General features: G+C 43.8%; 2 pseudogenes; one reads left to right on the top strand and one right to left on the bottom strand.

Moving 5' to 3' along the window:
* Nucleotides 1–8617: 8617 nt before the first annotated feature.
* LOC118548267 (high mobility group protein B1 pseudogene) lies at nucleotides 8618–13770 on the bottom strand (annotated as a pseudogene).
* Nucleotides 13771–19564: 5794 nt separating this feature from the next.
* LOC118548256 (large ribosomal subunit protein eL39 pseudogene) lies at nucleotides 19565–19902 on the top strand (annotated as a pseudogene).
* Nucleotides 19903–20211: the final 309 nt, after the last annotated feature.

Below are 20211 nucleotides of genomic sequence, written 5' to 3'. Positions count from 1 at the left end.
TTTTTTTTTTTTTTTTAAAGATTTTATTTACTTATTTGACAGAGAGATACACAGTGAGAGAGGGAACACAAGCAGGGGAGAGGGAGAGGGAGAAGCAGGCTTCCTGCCGAGCAGGGAGCCCGATGTGGGGCTCGATCCCAGGACCCTGGGACCATGACCTGAGCCGAAGGCAGATGCTTAACCATCTGAGCCACCCAGGTGCCCCCGGAGGGCTGTCTTGCAGGACCAGCCAAGAGGATGCTTAGCTTCACGCAGGATAGAAATCAAGCGCAAGCAGAGAGGAAGTGAGAGCAGAGTTTATTAAAGACATAGAGAGGGTGGCTCAGCTGGTTAAGCATCTGCCTTCGGCTCAGGTCTGATCCCAGGGTACTGGGATCGAGTCCCGCATTGGGCTCCTTGCTCAGCGGGGAGCCTGCTTCTCCCTCTGCCACACTCTCTCTCAAATAAATAAATAAAATCGTAAAAAAAAAAATTCTGTCTCTCCCTCTCCCTCTGCCCCCTTGCCCCTCTCTCCCTCTGAAAAATAAATAAAAATAAAATCTTAAAAAAAAAAAGACATAGTGTGTAGATAGATACTGACAGAGTGTCCAAGAGACTTGGAGAGACAGTCTCGTCTTTTGCTTGTTTATTGAGGGCTGTGGTCTGGCACATGTATCTTCTCAGTAATCCAGGAACAAAAACTAGTGTTTAGGTGTCCTCCATGAATCACTTATGCCCTGGAGCCTGGGGTCTTGATGAGTCAGTGGTCTGGGAAAACATTCATGATGACCCTGCTCGGCCACCCCTTAGATGTTATCTATTGTGCTAGAAGACTCCAAAGAAATCATTAACTCCTTCACCTTTACAAGGAAAACATACATTATCTGTTCTCTAAGTCGTGTGTAAGGCCTGGGGTGTGGGTCTTAGCAAAAATAGAAGCAGGAAAAGCAGAAAAAAAACAATTTTTCCTGGGGTCCCTATAGATTCCCTGAGGCTCAAGCTCATTCTGTTTCTCCTGTATGTGGCTTGTTTCTAATCTTTCCATTTGATAAATACTGCTTGCATGGAAATCTTATAAATCATGATTTTCCTCTTCTTTGACTTTCTTTGGGGAGAGTATTCTCAAATCAGGAATTGCCAGGTCAAGGGGTAAAAAAAAGTTACAGACCTGTAAGCATTTTGACAGAGACAGAGAGAGAAAGAGAAAGAGAAAGCACAAGCAGGAGGAGTGGCAGGCAGAGGGAAAGGGAGAAGCAGACTCCCCGCTGAGCAGGGAGCCTGATGCGGGCTCGATCCCAGGACCGTGAGATCATGACCTGAGCCAAAGGCAGATGCTTAACCGACTGAGCCACACAGGCAACCCTTAGACCTGTAAGCATTTTGAAAGAGAGAAACTGTGGTGGCAGCACAGAGAAGTGAGTTGTATCCCTGTGGCCCCAAGTCGCCATCCTGAGTCTCCCTTTCCCCTTTAGTTTATGGGAGACAGTTCTTTCTACAATACAGAATTCTTGTGAAGCTTCCATGGTGTATCTCAGTAAAGCATAGAGCACAGGGTCCCTAACATAGTACCTAACATAGTACCTAAACCCAGTACGTGGTTTTTTTTTTTTTTTTTAAGATTTTATTTATTTATTTGAGAGAGAGAGAATGAGAGAGAAAGCATGAGAAGGAGGAGGGTCAGAGGGAGAAGCAGACTCCCTGCCCAGCAGGGATCCCAATGTGGGACTCGACCCCGGGACTCCAGGATCATGACCTGAGCCGAAGGCAGTCGCTTAACCAACTGAGCCATCCAGGCGCCCATCTGGTGGTTTTTATTTGAAAATGAAAAGGTAGGAAAATGCTAGAGGAAACACTGATGTAGCAGGGAGGATATCCTTTCTCCAAAAACTTTCTTTTTCTACCATCAGTATATTTTCCATTTAGGCTTTTGCTCAAAGTTGACTCAAAAAAGTGAAATATCACTGCTGATATGGGAAAGTTTCTTTTTTTTTTTTAGATTTATGTATTTATTTACTTGAGAGAGAGACAGAGCGAGAGAGCACGTGAGCACACATGCAAGGAAGCGGGGTGGGGAGCGGGTGGGCAGAGGGAGAGGGACTAGTGGACCCCTCGATGAGCCGGGAGCCCGACTTGGGGCTGGATCCCAGGACCCTGACATCAAGACCTGAGGCACAATCAAGAGTTGTCAGAGGCTTCACCAAGTGAGCCACCCAGGTGCCCCAATATGGGAACATTTCTAAGACCGTATGTTAAGTGAACAAAAGAGGCGAGGGGAAGTTGCCGAACACTTGTGCTCTCTGTAGTTTAAAAGAAGGAATGCACATCTACCTAAATGCGCACACACCGCTTCCAGGAAAGACCAAGGGCTGGAAACTTTACAGCTCTATGATCTTGGACACCTGCTGCAGTGGCCACTAGAGGACTGAATATCCCCACATTATTTCTGATGTATGTGAAGTTTTAGAACCATATGTCAGTGTGATTGTTCAAGTTTTCCAGCAGATGGTGCTAGATGCCATTCAGTGCACAGTTCTGAAGGGCGGGATTTGGGTTCCAGATGAAAAGCAAAGCCTTATCCTCTCTGCTGAATGGATGGTCATTCACACAGAAACAGGGCAAAATCTGCGTTGCTTTTCCTCTCCCTGAATGGTCAGATGTCTGGTTTCCACGCTGGCTATTGTGTCTGTGTTCCAGGAGTCTAATGATCAAGCAAAGGGAGCACTTACAGCCTGCTGAGTGGAGGGCCAAATGAATGGGCTGATAAAGAGATGACCGGGTCTATGAAGAAGATGGAGGTAAAGCACAGGGCTGAAGGTCAACTACTCAGCGGTTACCAGTCAGGTGTCAACTAAAAAGAGTTTTTGTTTGAGATTACCCCATTTCAACACATCTGAATGTTTTTGAAAACCACACACCCTGCTTCCCCTAGTGCAAAACTGGGATACATCCCCCAAACAAATCGGATTCTACCCCTCCCTTTCCATTACCTGCCAGAACTTCTCCCCTCCCCCTGACTCTCCACGGAGGCCCCAGGAAAGGACACTTCCTACAGGGTTTTGAAGGGGACTTGGACTGACTCCAACCTTTACAGTGACTGGGAGGTTGGTTCTTCTCACGAGGAAGAGAGAACGCGTCAGTGCTGCATGGAAGTGAGGGGTCTTCAATCCTGGGCGGGTGGTCCCGGCGGCAGCCCCCGGGCGGGTCACAAAGGTGTTAAGAGCTCCTCTTCTTGAGCAGAGCTGCAAACTGGGGCAGAACCGGCTAGGTGAGCACGGTGGCCACAGGTGAGCAGGGCCTCGGGAAGGTTTCCGGGCCTGCACGGATGACTGCGCAGCCGCCAGCCGGGGTTGGGAGTGGGGTGTCCTGGCGAGGGCACTTCGCAACAGTCTCAGGGTGCAGGGAAGGGTTCCTCAGTCACCCGAGTAACAGGGAGTGCAGGTCCCCGGGCCCCCACCCTCGGCGGGTTCTGGAATTCCTCCTCCATGGCCCACGGATCTCATGTGCTGGGATCACGTAGGCCAGACCGGACTCAGACTCACCCTGGGTGGGAGTTGGGGTCACAGGGATCCAGACTTTATCCGAAGACTAAGACAGAAATGCCTCATTCCACTGCATTCCTTCTAGGAAGGAAGGAACTTGAGGGCTCTGACAGCCTCTGATGGTTGAAGTGACCTAATCAGGGGGACCTGGGAAGCTTTATGTGCACATTGAGGGTTTGGGGAGAGAAAGATTAGATCGACCTTTAAAAAACCACTTGGCTTGCAGGGTGGATACTTTAGTCTGATCCAGAGGGGATGCAGTTCTGGAAAAGCAGGGAGGGCTGTTCTATCTGTAGGTATGACCATGACCCCACATCTCTGTGTCCCCTGCTGGACTGGACAAGGAGTAAGGGTGGGATGTGGGTGGGGGTGGTAGTGTGAGCTGCTCCTGAGTGGTGACTCCCCCCACTTTGGGCTCTTTTCCTTGTTGCTAAATATTATACCTGAAGATAGCTGTAGATACAAATACATTATTATGTAAACATCCTTTTTATTATTTTACAGTATTTCAATCATGTTGTGAGACCCTGGACAAATTATAACCACCTAGAATCTTGTTTTCTCTTCTATACAACTGAGGCAATAATAGTACTACTTCCTAAGTCATTTTGTCTCCTAAGTAGGAGCATATAGGAGTGAATTAATCAAATACTTAGTGAATTAAGTACTCAGTGAATTAAGTATTTAATAAGAATGCATGGAAAGTGTTCAGGGAATGGCAAGGAGGCCAGAATGCTGGAGCAGAGAGAACCAGAGATAGAGAATTTAGGAGGTGAAGACAAAAATGGGGAGGATCCCATAGGTCAACTTTCCTGAGTCAAGTGGAAAACCACTGGAAGGTCTGGAGCAGAGGGATGACATGATCCATTCATAGTTTACCAGGAACATCAGTTACTGTGTTGAAAATAGATGGAAAATAGAAAAATGGAAGGGGTGCCTGGGTGGCTCAGTCAGTTAAGAGTCTGCCTTCAGCTCAAGTCATGATCCCAGAGTCCTGGGATGGAGCCCTGGGTCAGGCTGCTGCTCAGCGGAGAGTCTGCTTCTCTCTCTGCCTCTGCCTCTGCCCCTGCTTGTGCTCTCTCTCTCAAGTAAATAAATAAAAAATCTTAAAAAAAAAAAAAAAGAAAAATGGAAGATTCAGGGGAACCGTTAGAAGTTACTTCAGTAATTCGGGCCAGAAATGATGATGGTGGCTCAGAGCAGGCGGGTGGTTGTGGGAGGGATAAGAAGTGATCGATTTCTGGGTCCATTTTGGCAAGAAAGGCTACAGGACTTGGTGATCCTGGGACATAAAAGGAGGATCACAGATAGCAAGAATATGTTTAGCCTGAGTAACTGCTAAAATGGAGGAAGCATTAACAGAAAGGAAGGCTGCAGCAGGAGGTGGGTTGCATAGGAATAGCAGGAGCTCTGTTGAGCAGATTTCAGGTGGCCATGCCTATTTGATGCCGGAGTGGGAAGTCAAGGAATGGTTGATACATGGATCGAAAGTTAGGGAAGAGGGCGCCTGGGTGGCTCAGTTGGTTAAGCGTCTGCCTTCAGCTCAGGTCATGATCCCAGGGTCCTGGGATGGAGCCCCGCATCGGGCTCCCTGCTCTGCAGGAAGCCTGCTTCTGCCTCTCTCTCTGCCCCTGCTTGTGTTCCCTCTCTCGCTGTGTCTCTCTGTCAAATAAATAAATAAAATCTTAAAAAAAAAAAAAAAAAAAGAAAGTTAGGGAAGAGATCCAAGCTAGAGGTGAAATAACAAATGACTTTTTAGGATAAGGATATCCCATGCAATATTTCAAATGTAACAGTTTGTCCTGCATTTTTGTTTGCTAAATCTGGCAACCCTCATGGTGTACTTGAGAGGTAGTCACTAGGTGCTTCTAGCAAAAGACTCCAAGAAATGGCCAGAAAGGAAAGAGAGTTGGTGGTCTGAAAACCAGGACAAGAAAGAGTTTCAGGAAGAGAGTCACCAGCTATGTCAAATGCTGCTGATGGATCAAGTGTGTTCAGGACAGAAAATGACTATTGATTTGAGCCAAGTAGATATCATTGGTCAATTTTTAAAAAGGGGTCTTCATGGAATTGGCACTGAGTAAACATGCTTTTTAATGGATTCAAGAGAGAAATGGAAAATAGAGAAAACTTTCACAAGTTGTTTTTTTTCTTCAAGTAGGCTCCATGCTGGTCGTGGAGCCCAACACAGGGCTCAAACTCATGACCATGAGATCAAGACCTGAGCTGAGGTTAAGAATCCGACACTTAATTGACTGAGCCTCCCAGGTGCCCCACGCAAGGAGTTTTTTTGCCAAAAAACCAGAGGAATTAGATGGGACTGGGAGGAGTGAAATCTAGAGAGGATTTCCTTTGGGGATGGGAGCAATGACCCCACATTTGTATGCTGATAGGATGATGTAACAGAGACAAAAATTGATACAAGAGGAGAGGGAATAACTGAAGGGAGTGAGTGAATAGGGAGGGGATGCCCCAATGAGAATGTTTTACATACTGTGTACATACATTATATATAAAAATAGAAACCTGCTCCCCGTGCAGACAATGCCCTCATTCCTTGAGAGATACAAAAAGAGGCCAATATGGGTTACCTTTGCTCTAGGATTTTGGCCTCTCAGGTCCTGACAGGCTTGTTTGCTCTCCAGTGACTTCCATCAGTAGTTTTGTGTATTTGGTCCACATATTCAATGGAAGAGTTAGAACAAAAAATTTCAAACATATTCAAAAATAGATGGATTAGTAAATGAACTGCCATGTACCCATTATTTAGCTTCAATAATTGCCAACTCTTTGGTGATCTTCTGTCACATATATCCCACCCTCTGTCCTCCTTTTCCTTCTAATTATATTGAAGCAAATTCTAGACAACATTCCCCATCTGTCACTTCATGTGTATATATTTGAGCTTTATCTTTAAAAGATAGGGACTGTCTTTTTAAAAAAATTATATTATCATCATCATCATCACACACATACAAAATTAATTAATTCTTTATTTTAATCACATATTCAGTCAGTGTTCATATTTGCATGCTTTTCTTGTTGCCCAGGTAATTTTTTTTAATCTTTTAAAGATTATATATTTATTTGAGAGAGCACGAGCAGGGTGGGAAGGGGGAAGGAGGCAGAGGGAGGGGGAGAAGCAGGCTCCCCGCTGAGCAGGGAGCCCAACGTGGGGCTTGATCCCAGGACCTTGGGATCATGACCTGAGCCGAAGGCAGCCACTTAACTGACTGCACCACCCAGGTCCCCTGTACCAGGGAATTTTGAGTAACAAAGCATTCTGATTCACAAGACTATTGCAGGCCATATTCATTATTAGATCAGAAGTATATGGAACATGAACCAAAGCTCGTCAGCAGGTCAGTGTGAAATACTTTTCTTCAGTGGGATTCCTCATCCCTCCTGCCCACAACCAGGTGACAAATTGGGATTAGTGGGACCAGATCCACAATTGGGGAGGTGGGAGAATCACCCCGGTTGAAAAGCCTCATGTATAGTTTCTGTGGTCCTTTCAGAGGACATACGTAATTACAAGATCGCCATACTCAACAAAGCCAAAGCTACAGTATTCCCACCAGGTATTTGTAGTGTATTTTTAGTTCCTCCCAGTCCCAATGCAATTTACCAATTAGAGGTCATTTTTGTCATAAGCAGTGTTCACTGGCGACATAGATGACAGGCCACCTTCTGAGGTAGCTCATGGAACAGCCAGGACGTTAGTTAGTTGACTGAAGATCGAATATGTATACATAATAGAAAAGAGTTTTATCTTTCAACAAAAATAGCTGTTTGAGGGATAATTGACATAAAAGTAACTATAGGTTTTTGTAGGGTAAAATTTGGTAAATTTTGACATGTATGCATCCATGAATCCATCACTACATTCAAGACAGTGACTATATATCCACAAATCAACGTTAAATATTTTCTTAATGCTCCTTTACAATCCTTCTCTACACTATAAAACCACCCCACCCCATCCCCGAACAACCACTCACTTGTACTGTTACTATAGATTAGCTTGCATTTTCTAGAATTTATATAAAATAATACAATATATACTTTTTTGGAGGAAAGAGGAAGTTCTGTCCAGTGGGAAGGTCTCACTCAGCATAATTAGAGATCTTCTGGGGCGCCTGGGTGGCTCAGTTGGTTGGGCGACTGCCTTCAGCTCAGGTCATGATCCTGGAGTCCCGGGATCGAGTCCCGCATCGGGCTCCCTGCTCAGTGGGGAGTCTGCTTCTCCCTCTCCCGCTTCCCCCTCTCGTGCTCACTCTCTCTCTCAAATAAATAAATAAAATCTTTAAAAAAAAAAAAAATTAGAGATCTTCTGTGTGTCACAATTAATAGTTCATTCCTTTTTATTGCTGAATACTATTCCATTTTGAGGGTATACCACAATTTTTTGATCCATTCACCCATTTGTTGGCCATTTGAGTTGTTTTTAGTTGTGGCTGTTACTTTTCTTGTTGTTACTGTTTGTCTGATTGTACCATGTATTTGCTTGAAACAAAATGCAAATAATATCAATACATACTTCTATATTTCCTACTGCATTTCTTTTTTTTTTGATTAAAAAATTGTATTTACTTCGAAGCATTCAGGATTTACTACCCGCCCCACTGCACCAGGCAAAGTTAGTGGCTGTTGAAAATAGACACCAGGACAGGGCAATCTAAAGACACATGAGGTAGTGTGTTAACTATACAAAAAAAAGACACTGTACAGTTTATTTTATTTATTTATTTATTTATTTATTTATTTATTTATTTATTTATTTAAAGATTTTATTTATTTATTTGACAGAGAGAGAGATAGCCAGAGCAGGAACACAAGCAGGGGGAGTGGGAGAGGGAGAAACAGGGTTCCCGCCAAGCAGGGAGCCTGATGTGGGGCTCGATCCCAGGACCCTGGGATCATGACCTGAGCCGAAGGCAGACACTTAACGACTGAGCCACCCAGGCGCCCCGACACTACAGTTTAAAAACAAATCTTACACAGCCTTACATTTCAATTTTTTTCTTTAAAAGGAGTGAGTTGTGTACAGGGGGGTTAAATGCTTGATAGACAAGAAAAAAAACTGCTCGAGAACCAACTTATTCATCATCATCATCTTCGTCTTCCTCCTCCTTCTCTTTGTCTTTCTCGTCTCCCTGGTCTTCCTTCTTTGTCTTGTTTTTTTCAGTCTGGATGACTCCCTTTTTTCCGCCTCAGACTTCCCTTGAGCGCGGTGTGCAGCGATATCCTTCTCATTTTTTTCCTCAGCTGAGCGGCCTTATTTTCGTAAGGCTGCTGGTCATCTGCAGCGGTGCTGTTCCACGTCTCTCCCAGTTTCTTTGCAGCATCACCAATGGATAGGCCCGGATGTTCTCCTTTGACTTTTGGCCAATACTCAGAACAAAACAAGAAAAAGGCGGAAGGAGGCCTCTTGGGTGCATTGGGATTCTTGAACTTCTTTTTTGTTTCCCCTGTAGGAGGCATATAAGTTTTCATTTCTCTTTCATAATGGGCCTTGTCTGCCTTTGCCACGTCTTCAAATTTTCCTTTTTCTCTTTGGCAGACGTGGTCTTCCACCTCTCCAAGCACTTCTTAGAGAACTCTGAGAGGTGGACAGAAGCATCCGGGTGCTTGTTCTCGTGCTCCTCTCCGCAAGTTTGCACAAAAGAATGTATAGGATGACCTGTTGCCTCTCGGCTTCTTAGGACCTCCTCTGCCCGCGTTTAATTGTTTTCCTCAGAGAGGCAGAGTCACCAGTGCCCGCCCGGCTCTCACTTGCCCTGGCGCCGTCTCTGTGGAGCTCAGTGTACTGCAATCAAATTCCATCACTTCTTTTTTTTTTTTTTTATGTTATGTTAATCACCATACATTACATCATTAGTTTTCGAAGTAGTGTTCCATGATTCATTGTTTGCGTATAACACCCAGTGCTCCATGCAGTACGTGCCCTCTTTAATACCCATCACCAGGCTAACCCATCCTCCCAACCCCAAATTCCATCACTTCTTGAAGCTGTGTCTCTCTCCTGACAAAGAGGACTGAGAAGCGAAGATGAATTTGAGTCAAGGTGATCCGGAGCTATGGGATCAGTGGTTGCCTCCTCCTGGCAGCTTCTTCTAGACCTGAAGGAAGGGAAGCAGAAACAGGCTTGTGGGGTTCTGGCTTCCTGGGACCCTAGAAGACTTCAGGCTTTCTTCAGGAAAGTGAACACTGAGGAGACATCAGTTTCTCACCTTTCCTGGTTCCACTTGGATCACACTTACTAAAGGGAGTCTCCTCACCCAGAAACCCTGAGTACACAATGCCCTTTGCAGCCTCCCCAGGCTGAGCTCCAAGCCGAGGCCCACTGCCCTGTCAGCCTGGATTCCCTGAGAGACCCAGTGACCATGGACTGTGGGCACAGCTTCTGTGGCTCCTGCATCCACCAGTGCTGGGAAGACCCACAGGACATCCTCCCCTGTCCCGTCGGCCTCCACCACCGTCCCGACAGGAACCTCAAGAGGGACATGCAGTTAGGTCACATGACTGCTCTTGTGGAGCGGCTTCCCGCCAGGAGGAGCAAGGAGGAGGCTGCGGGAGGAGAAAGCCCTGTGTGAGCGGCACAGTCAGGCTCTGGCCCTGGTCCATGAGAAGGACCTGGAGCTGCTGTGTCCGCAATGCAAGGTGTCCTGCGGCCACCGGGGCCACCCCCTGACACCCGTGGAGCAAGCTGCAGCCGGCCATGGGAAGCAGCTCCAAAGCTACACCGAGCCCCTGCAGAAGCGGGTTGAAGACGCTGAGAGGGGGGTTAATCTCAAAATTATCTGAATTTCAAATGAAGATAAAAATTCAAAGGGGGAAATTACATTCTGACTTTAAATAATTTGAGTTTTCTTAGGCTAAAAAATTTAAAAAAAGTTTTCTTAAAGAGAAGGAATTCTTTTCAAATTACAGATTGAAGAGAAAGCCATTCAGGAGAAACTGAAGGAGAACCAAGTAAAATTCTCAGAGCATGTGAGCACACTAAAAACGTTCCTGTTTGAAATAGCAGAAAGGTGTGTAGTCAGAACAGGAGCTGGTCACAAGTATTGAAAGTATCTATAATTGGGGTGCCTGGGTGGCTCAGTCGGTCGCGTCTGCCTCCCACTCAGGTCATGATCCCAGGGTCCTGGGATCGAGTCCTGCTTCAGGCTCCCTGCTCAACTATGAGTCTGCTTCTCCCTCTCCCTCCACCCCTCCCATTCCTTTCCCCCTCCCCTCTCTCATGCTTTCTCCCTCTCTTCTCAAATAAATAAATAATCCCCCCCCAAAAGAAAGTAAGGGCACCTGGGTGGCTCAGTCGTTAAGCTTTTGCCTTTGGCTCTGGTCATGATCCCAGGGTTCTGGGATGGAGCCCCATGTCGGGCTGCCTGCTCAGTGGGAAGCCTGTTTCTCCCTCTCCCACTCCCCCTGCTTGTGTTCCCTCTCTCGCTTGTCTCTCTCTGTCAAATAAATAAATAAAATCTTATTTTATTTATTTATTTATTTATTTATTTATTTATTTATTTGACAGAGACAGACACAGTGAGAGAGGGAACACAAGCAGTGGGAGTGAGAGAGGGAGAAGCAGGCTTCCTGCGGAGCATGGAGCCCGACGTGGGGCTCGATCCCAAGACCCTGGGATCATGACCTGAGCTGAAGGCAGACACTTAACAACTGAACCACCCAGGCGCCCCAATAAATACAATCTTAAAAAAAAAAATAAAAAAAAGAAAGTTAGTAACTATAACAGGTACAAAAACCTAAACACTCCAGCCTTCTTTTCATATAAATTCAAGAAAAAATGGGGCACCTGGGTGGCTCAGTCGTTAAGCGGCTCCCTTCGACTCAGGTCATGATCCCCGGGTCCTGGGATCGAGCCCTGCATCGGGCTCCCTGCTCAGCAGAGAGCCTGCTTCTCCCTCTCCCTCTGTCTGCTGCTCTCCCTGCTGGTTCTCTCTCTGTCAAATAAATAAAATCTTTGGGGCGCCTGGGTGGCTCAGTTGGTTAAGCGACTGCCTTCGGCTCAGGTCATGATCCTGGAGTCCCGGGATCGAGTCCCACATCGGGGTCCCTGCTCGGCGTGGAGTCTGCTTCTCCCTCTCACCCTCTCATGCTCTCTCTGTCTCATTCTCTTTCTCAAATAAATAAATAAAATCTTAAAAAATAAAATAAAATAAAATCTTTTAAAAAAATTCAAGAAAAAATATATTGGTTCTCCTGAACAATATTTTAACCTACAGAAAATAATCTGTTGAAGGTCAGTTTGACACTAGATATTGAAACTGCTCACCCCAGTCTTATTATCTCAGAAGATAGAAAAAGTGCAACATTAGGAGAGGTGAAAACAAACTTTTCTTACAATCTCAGCAACCTTACTTTTTTTCCAGCAGTCCTGAGTTTCCAGAGAGTTGTTTCTGGCAGGTATTATTGGCAGGTGGAAGTAAGAGGCAGTGGTCAGTGGGCCGTAGCTGTCTGTAAGGAATCTTTTCCTAGAAATGCAATGACTTCCCCGTCCCCAAAAGATGGATGATAGCAAATCAGTTCTGTCTGGTCCAATAAATTCCATTTGACATTTTCCTGGACTATGAGTTCGGGAAGGTTTAATTTGAATAACAGGTCTCATATCTATACTTAGACTGATACATTTAGAAAAAACCTTAGGACTTCTTTCTTCTTTTTTTTTTTTTCTTTTTAATTTAGGGCTTATTTCTATATTGGACCTACTTTAGACCTTACAATATAGTAACTCATAAAGAACCACCTAGGGACCTTTGTAGGCTGGTGTTTTTCTCTCTGTTATTCATGCATGCCACTTGGAATATTAATTATATAATTACTAATTGTTGGGATGATATGATCTCAAGAATTCTGGTAATTTGGGCTTTGGTTGTGTGTGGTTTTCACCTTTTTTAAAGTGATTCTGTATTCACAGGACATTGCAAAGATAGTGCAGTGTGTTGTGTTAACACCTAGAAGACAGTCATCTTTCATGGAGAGATGGTGCTTCTCTTTCACTAACTACAACTTATTACTTAGCAGGACTACTTCACAGAAATGGTGCGGGAAACAAATGCAAAGTGCTTTTGTAGTTTCAAAGTAAAATATATAAAAATTACGGGTCTCGGGGTGCCTGGCTGGCTCAGTCAGTAGAGCATGTGACTTGATCTCAGGGTTGGGAGTTCAAGGCTCATGTTGGGGGTAGAGTTTACTTAATTAAAAAAAGGGTTTTTTTTTTAAAATTACAAGTTTTTTCTTACATTTTCTCTTCAAATTTTTGTAAATGCACTTGCAACATTTATAATTTTCCTATGTATTCTCCATTTCTAGAAATTCACCAGTTGATTAAATCAATTATAAATTCTATGCTTTACAATATATTGAAGAAAATGGTCCTTTACTTTCCAAATTGTTATACTTGGAAAGCCATTTTATTTTATTTCATTTCATTTCATTTTATTTCATTTTTTCATTTAATGCCAGAAAGTTTTAGGGCACTTTTGCAGAAACTGGTGTGTATAGACCCTACTTTATTAACCAGTGGCCAGGATTACAGCCTAAGCAAATTTATAATACTCTAAGGTACAAAAAGGACCACAGTCGATTTTTCATTTTGTTTTTGTTTATACAAGGTATTTACAGATTTCTATTTGTTTTGCTTTTGTCTTGCAGGTTTGAAAACCATGTTCATATATAACCTCAAAACACCACATGCTTGTGTTGTATTACATTATGTTAAACTTTCATTTTAGAAAATACTTATATTTGGAGACCTTTATGTGTATTGTTTACAAATCTTGGTAATAAAGAGTTTTATTCTGTGGGGTGCCTGGGTGGCTCAGTCTGTTGGGCGTGGGACTCTTGACTGAGGCTTGGGTAGTGATCTTGGGTCGTGGGATCGAGGCCACCCCCCCCCCACGTTCTGGCTCTGTGCTCAGCATGGTGTCTGCTTGTCCTGCTTGTCCCTTGGCAACCCCCAACCCCACTCATGCTCCCTCTGTCTAAAATAAATGAAATCTTCATGGAAAAATTTCATTTTGTATATCTGTAATTTTTGTCTACAATGTGAGAAAGATGCTCAGAGTTCTGGGGAACCTCTTTCATTGAAGTAGGAGGAACCCATACATCGATCAGGACAGCCTGTAGTGGTTGTCTCAGCTTCTTAGCAAGACAAAATCTAGTACTTTTTTATGTAAAGTGCAGTGAGGGTCAGCAGGGCACTGCTCCAGTACTCCACCCAGCAATCTAACTCCATCACGCATGTGCTCTCAGCACTGGGTCACTGTAACTAAAAAAAGAGCATTAAAATGGCACACTGAGGCTGAGAAACCAACAGCAGGAAGTGACACACATTTTCAGTTATTCCATTTTCTAAAATTAATTGCAAGGCCCCACTTATCTGCAAGGTGGCTGGAAAGAATACATTAATATGAGGTGAAAAGCTATCATTTGCCACAATTCTTGAATCTAATTAGACATTAGTGAAATTCACATTAATAGTAAGTGCTAGAATTTGCTAGAATTAAAACTCTCCAATTAGAACTTGTAAATAGATTGACATAGACATTGCTAATAGCTTTGGCTCAATTTGACAGCCGTTATTCAGTAACTTCACTCACATCAGAGATACTTCTTTTAAAGTAAAATAAGAATTAAAAGACTCTTCAGTTGACACTTTTCCAGTGATTTCATAAGTGATCTGGCAGCAAAGTCACTTGAATACTAGTCTTTGTTTATTTACTTTTCTTTGCTTATTCACTCTGTTCTTGGCCTTGAAATTGACAAGAATCAACTGTGACTCTACACGAGTTTTCTGCTTGCCAGGACTCATGAACAGGGACATTCCCCCATTAAAATTCTGTGGTTTTAAAGTTGGGGGGAGTGAGGAGGAGGGCATAAAACAGGGGCCCTAAGCAAGGGAGGCGGGAAGGCAGTGACACTGTTTCAAGCTAATGCCCATGGGACTTGCTGTTGGCTTGATTGGCTGGGGTTAAGGAATTAGAGAATTCAAACATGCTTCCAAGGATTTCTACATTTGCTATTAGTCACATGGAGAGTCCACTACTGAGACGTGGAGATGAACAGTTTTCTGAGGTGGCAGAGGAAGTTGGTGGTAAATCAAGTGAAATTTTTTTTCACATTTGAGGGAAAATATTTTGAAAGACCCTGAGGCAGGACAGAGTGTGAGTGGTTGGAACCAAGGCAGTGGGGAATTGCTGTTCTTCGATCTTGTATTTCCAGCTCCTATGATGGTGCCTGGTTACTAATAATTGCTCAATGAATATTTGTGATATTTGTTTTTATTTCAAATGATCTCTATGGCCAATGTGGGGCTAGAACTCATGACCACGAGATCAAGACTCACATGCTCTACCAACTGAGCTAGCCAGGAACCCCTATTTGTATTTGTTAGGTAATTAGTTAATTATGGAATATATAAACCTTATACACCAAAATCATGGTACATTGCACACCTTGCTAACTGATTTTGTCTCCCTGGTGTGGCTTATTAGTCCAACATTCCCTCCTCTTTACTTTAAGGGTTGACTCAGCTCTCAGCTGTCATTACAACAAAGAAACAGTAAAATCATCACTTCTGCCAATCACTGCCACCTCCCATCTCCAGTGTAGATCTTATTTATCCAAAGGAGAACGTATTTACTGTGTGAGAAAAAAAAAATGAGCCCTTATAAAAACATAATTCTTGGGAGTAATAGGTAAACTCCATATGATGCACTGAGTAGGACCTGACATCACATATGGAAATACTATTCCTGCCTAAAATGCTTAACCTGGATCTAAAGAAGAATTCATTAGATAGTTCCAATTGTGGGACAGTTTGCAAAATAAGTAGCTTGAATTCTTCAAAAATGTCAATATTATGAAAGATAAAGAAAGGCTGAAGAACTCTTCCCAATTAAAAGAGAATAAAAAGACAAGGCAACTAAATACAATTTGTGATCCTATACTGGGTCCTGGATCAGGAAAAACAAATCTATACAGAGCATTATTGGGATAACTCAGGAAATGTGACTAGGAACCCTATATTCAATTATAATATAACAGATTGTATCAGTGCTGAATTTCTCACATGGTAACTGCATTGTGGTTAAACAAGAGCACACCTTATTCTTAGGGCATAATCTATTAAAGCATTTATCCTCTCCAATGGTTCACAAAAGAAAAATAAAGCTCTGTATAAACAGAGCGATAAAGAAATGGGGCAAAATAAAAGCAGGCCCATCTAAATGAAGAGTATATTATGGTCACTAGGCTCCTCTTGTAACATTTCTATGGGTGGAAATCATCCAAAAATGAAAAATATTGGGATGCCCGGGTGGCTCAGTCAGTTAAGTGTCTGCTTTTGGCTCAGGTCGTGATCCCAGTGTCCTGGGATCAAGCCCAGCATCATTGGGCTCCTTGTTCAGCAGGGAGCCTGCTTCTCCCTCTGCCTGCCACTCCCCCTGCTTGTGCTCTCTCTTTCCCTCCCTCTGACAAATAAATAAATAAAATCTTAAAAAAAAAAAGACAAAATGAAAAATATTTTAGGAGGAGTGAAAAAAATCCATCTTTCCTTTAACATGGGAAATACTTTCTTTTCAAAGACAATTGTGAAGGACAGGTAGGATATTAGGAATGAACACTGTGGCATATATAATATCTGTGCATTGCTAGATCTTGAAAACAACATGCCATACGCCTTCTTATTTCTTCTGTGTTCATGTTGAGATTTCTGGTTTTTAAAAAAAAAATTTTTAACATTTTATTTACTTATTCTAGAGAGAGTGAGAGAGAGTATGAGCAGGGAGGAGGGGCAGAAGGAGAGGGAGAAGCAGGCTCCCGGCTGATCAGGGAGCCCTACATGGGGCTTGATCCCAGGACGCTGGGATCATGACCTGAGCCAAAGGCCGACACTTAACCGACTGAGCCACCCAGGCACCCAAGACTTCTGTTTTAATGACAAATAACAACTTGGTTTCCATAAAACCTAAAATTGTTGGTTTTCCATTCTTGCTTATAGTTTTGAATACTCTACTGGTGTGCAAACTTCGTAGCAATTTAGAAAATTGCAGTGAAACAGTTTTTGGCTGTGCCAACTATGCATGAGTGCCATAAATAAGCATGTATAATATTTAATACTTTAAAAAAGATAAAACAAAAGCAAAAATAAACAAGTGGGACTATATCAAACTAAAAAAAGCTTCTGTATAGCAAAGGAAACCAGCAACAAAATGAAAGGCAACCTACTGAATGGGGAAAAAACATTTGCAAATCATATATCTGATAAGGGGTTAATATCTAAAATATATAATGAAGTCACAGAACTCAATCTGATTTAAAAAATGGGCAGAGGAACTGAATAGACATGTTTCAAAGAAGATATCCAAATGGCCAACAGGTACATGAAAAAATGCTCAACATCAATAATCATCAGGGAAATGCAAATCGAAACCACAATGAGATGAGTACACCTGGGAAGCTCAGTCGGTTAAGTGTCTGACTCTTGGTTTCCGCTCAGGTCGCGATCTCAGGGTGGTGAGACTGAGCCCCGAGACAGACTCCACACCCAGCGCAGAGTCTGCTTAAGACTTTCTCTCCCTCTCCCCCCTTCCTCCCCTCCCCACTCTCTCTCAAATAAATAAATCTTTTTTAAGATTTTATTTATTTGTCAGAGTGAGAGAGAGAGAGAGTGCCAGCACAAGCAGGGAGAGTGTCAGGCAGAGGGAGAAGCAGGCTCCTTGCTGAGCAGGGAGCCCAATGCAGGGCTTGATCCCAGGGATCATGACCCTGGGATCATGACCTGAGCCGAAGGCAGACCCTTAACCAACTGAGCCACCCACGCGTCCCTAAATAAATAAATCTTTTCAAAAAAACCAAACAAGCCACAGTGAGGTATCACCTCACACCTATTAGTAGAATGGTTATCAAAAAGACAAGAGATAACAAGTTTTGGTGAGGATGTGGAGTAAAGAGAACCATGTGCACTGTTGGTGGGAATGTAAATTGCTGCAGCCACCATGGAAAACAGTATGGAGGTTCCTCCCCAAATTAAAAATAACCATGTGATCTAGTAATTATACTTCTGGCTATTTATTTACTTGAAGGAAATGAAATCACAATCTTGAGGAGACATCTGCATTACCACTTTCATTGTAACATGATTTACAATAGCCAACACATGAAACAACCTAAGTGTCCGTCAACAGGTAAACGGACATATATACATAATACACACACACACACATAATGAAATATTCAGCCAAAAAAAGGGGAAGGAAATCCTGCCATTTGCAACAACATGGATAGATTTTGAGGGCATTATGCTTAATGAAATATGTCAGACAGGGGGCACCTGGGTGGCTCAGTAGGTTAAGCGTCTGCCTTTGGCTCAGGTGATGATCCTAGGGCCCTGGGATTGAGCCCCGCATCGGGCTCCCTGCTCAGCAGGGAGTCTGCTTCTCCCTCTCCCTCTGCCCCTCCTGCCCCTGCTGTGCTTTCTCTCTCTGTCAAATAAATAAAATCTTAAAAATGAAATATGTCGGACAAAGACAAATACTGTATGATCTCACGTATTTGTGAGAATCTAAACAAAACAAAACAAAAACAAACAAAAAACCCCCCTAGATACAGACAACAGACTGGTAGTTGCCAGAGGTGGGAGGGGTGGGCAAAATGGATAAATGTGATCAAAAGGTACAACCTTCCAGTTATAAGATAAACAAGTCCTGGGATGTACTATATAGTACGATGACTATAGTTAACTGTATTGTATGTTTGAAAGTTACTAAACCAGTAAATCTTAAAAGTTCTCATCTCACACACACACAACATTTGTAACTATGTGTACTGATGGATGTTGACTAAAACTGACTGTGGTAATCACTTTGCAATATATAAACATATCAAATCATTATGTTGTACACCTAAAATGAGTACAATGTTAAATGCCAATTATATCTTCATAAAAAGATAAATATAAAAAGGATAAGCCCAAGTTAAGTTGTAAAAAAAAAAAAGCAAACCCATGACATAATATATATAAGGTCATCCCATCTCATTTATATATATATTATGTATATGTGTAACCTCAGGCTTATGCTCCTTGGGAAGGAAATGCCTCCAGGGGGCTCCACCGGAAGGGCTCTTCATTGCCCCTGTGGGTGGGGGTGGGGGGCAGGATCCATGGTAGCTGTGCTTTTGGATTCTGAGTAAGACTTGCCTGGGCTGCAACCCCTCTCCATGTCTTAACCTCTTTGGTCCTCAATTTTCCCATCTCTGAATTGGGAACCATAATTACTGCGAGGGCTATGTGAAATGAAGAAACATGTTTAGTTAGAGCAAGGACACATGTCATTTATTTCAGGTCACAGGCTGAGCCTCCTCCAGCAACCTGTATTCCCAGAGCAGTTTCGTTCCCTGCCTCTGCCTCACGGTCCACTACGGAGAACCACAGTCACTGTGTGGATGAAGGCCCTAAGACTGCATCGACTTTAGGTGAGGGCCAGTCACCCACCACCCAGCAAAGACCCAAGACCTTCAGGACTTACTCCCCCAGGCAGCTGTGAAAGACATGGTGGGGCTGGGCGCCGGGTGGGAAGTGCTGAGTGGAGGTGCGGGCCTCAGAACAGGGCATGCGCATGCGGCAAAAGAAGGAGTTGGTTGTTGGCTCCAACAACGTAAGGAATTACGTACGGACAGAGGAACTAATGGGCCTGGCTTTCTCACCTTGGCTCCACTTATGAAAAAGGCAGTTTGGGCAACATGAGCGTCCATGGCACAGGCTCAGCCTCTGAAGGTTCTTAGGAGCTGCAGACCTGCAACCTGCTGCCTGCAGAGCGCTCCACAATCCTTGTGCTGCGTAGTGCTGGATGGGACAAACTGCGAGGAGAGGATGTCACTCGGGACCTGAATTACATCTCTGGGGAGGGAATGACTTGGCCTCATTTAGCCTTTCAGATTTCAGTCTCCTCATCAGCAAAAATGGGATTAGGGAGGATTGCAAAGGCACAAGGGAGATTATGTGTATTAACACAGCCTGCTCCCCTTTCTCTTTTTCGCCGCCATCCTGCTCTGCGTGACTGACTGCTTCTCGCCATGTCTTCTCACAAGACTTTCAGAATCAAGCGATTCCTGGCCAAGAAACAAAAGCAGAATCGTCCCACTCCCCAGTGGATTCGGATGAAAACTGGTAATAAAATCAGGTACAACTCCAAGAAGAGGCACTGGAGAAGAACAAAGCTGGGTCTATAAGGCGTCACACATCATGAGATGACACACTTAACTGGCACACATATTTAATGAAGCTGCGTGAAGATCATGTGTTCTATCATTCTGTAAACATCCTTCCTACCTGGCCATAGACTTGTCTTATCGTGGAAATGAGTTTTCTCTGTGACTATGCCTCTGCACCGATAGGTTCGTTCAGTAATAAATGCGAGGCCTTTCGGCTCTAAAAAACAAACAAACAAACAAACAAACAAACAAACAAATAAAACACCACAGCCCGCTCCGCCTGGTCTGATTGAATCACAGGAGATCCCTTCCCCACCAAACAGCACCTTCGAACTTCGACACCCGTAGCCTGGCCCTGCCTTTCCTCCACGGGGGAGGAGCCAACAGTCTGGTGGGCGGGGCCCTAACAGCTCCACCCTCCAAGTGGTGTATATATGCAGTGGTCTCACTCTGATATGCCCAG

This window comes from Halichoerus grypus, chromosome 3, assembly GCF_964656455.1.
Source record: "Halichoerus grypus chromosome 3, mHalGry1.hap1.1, whole genome shotgun sequence".
Lineage (NCBI taxonomy): Eukaryota > Metazoa > Chordata > Mammalia > Carnivora > Phocidae > Halichoerus > Halichoerus grypus.
This window is presented reverse-complemented; position numbering and strand designations above follow the sequence as displayed.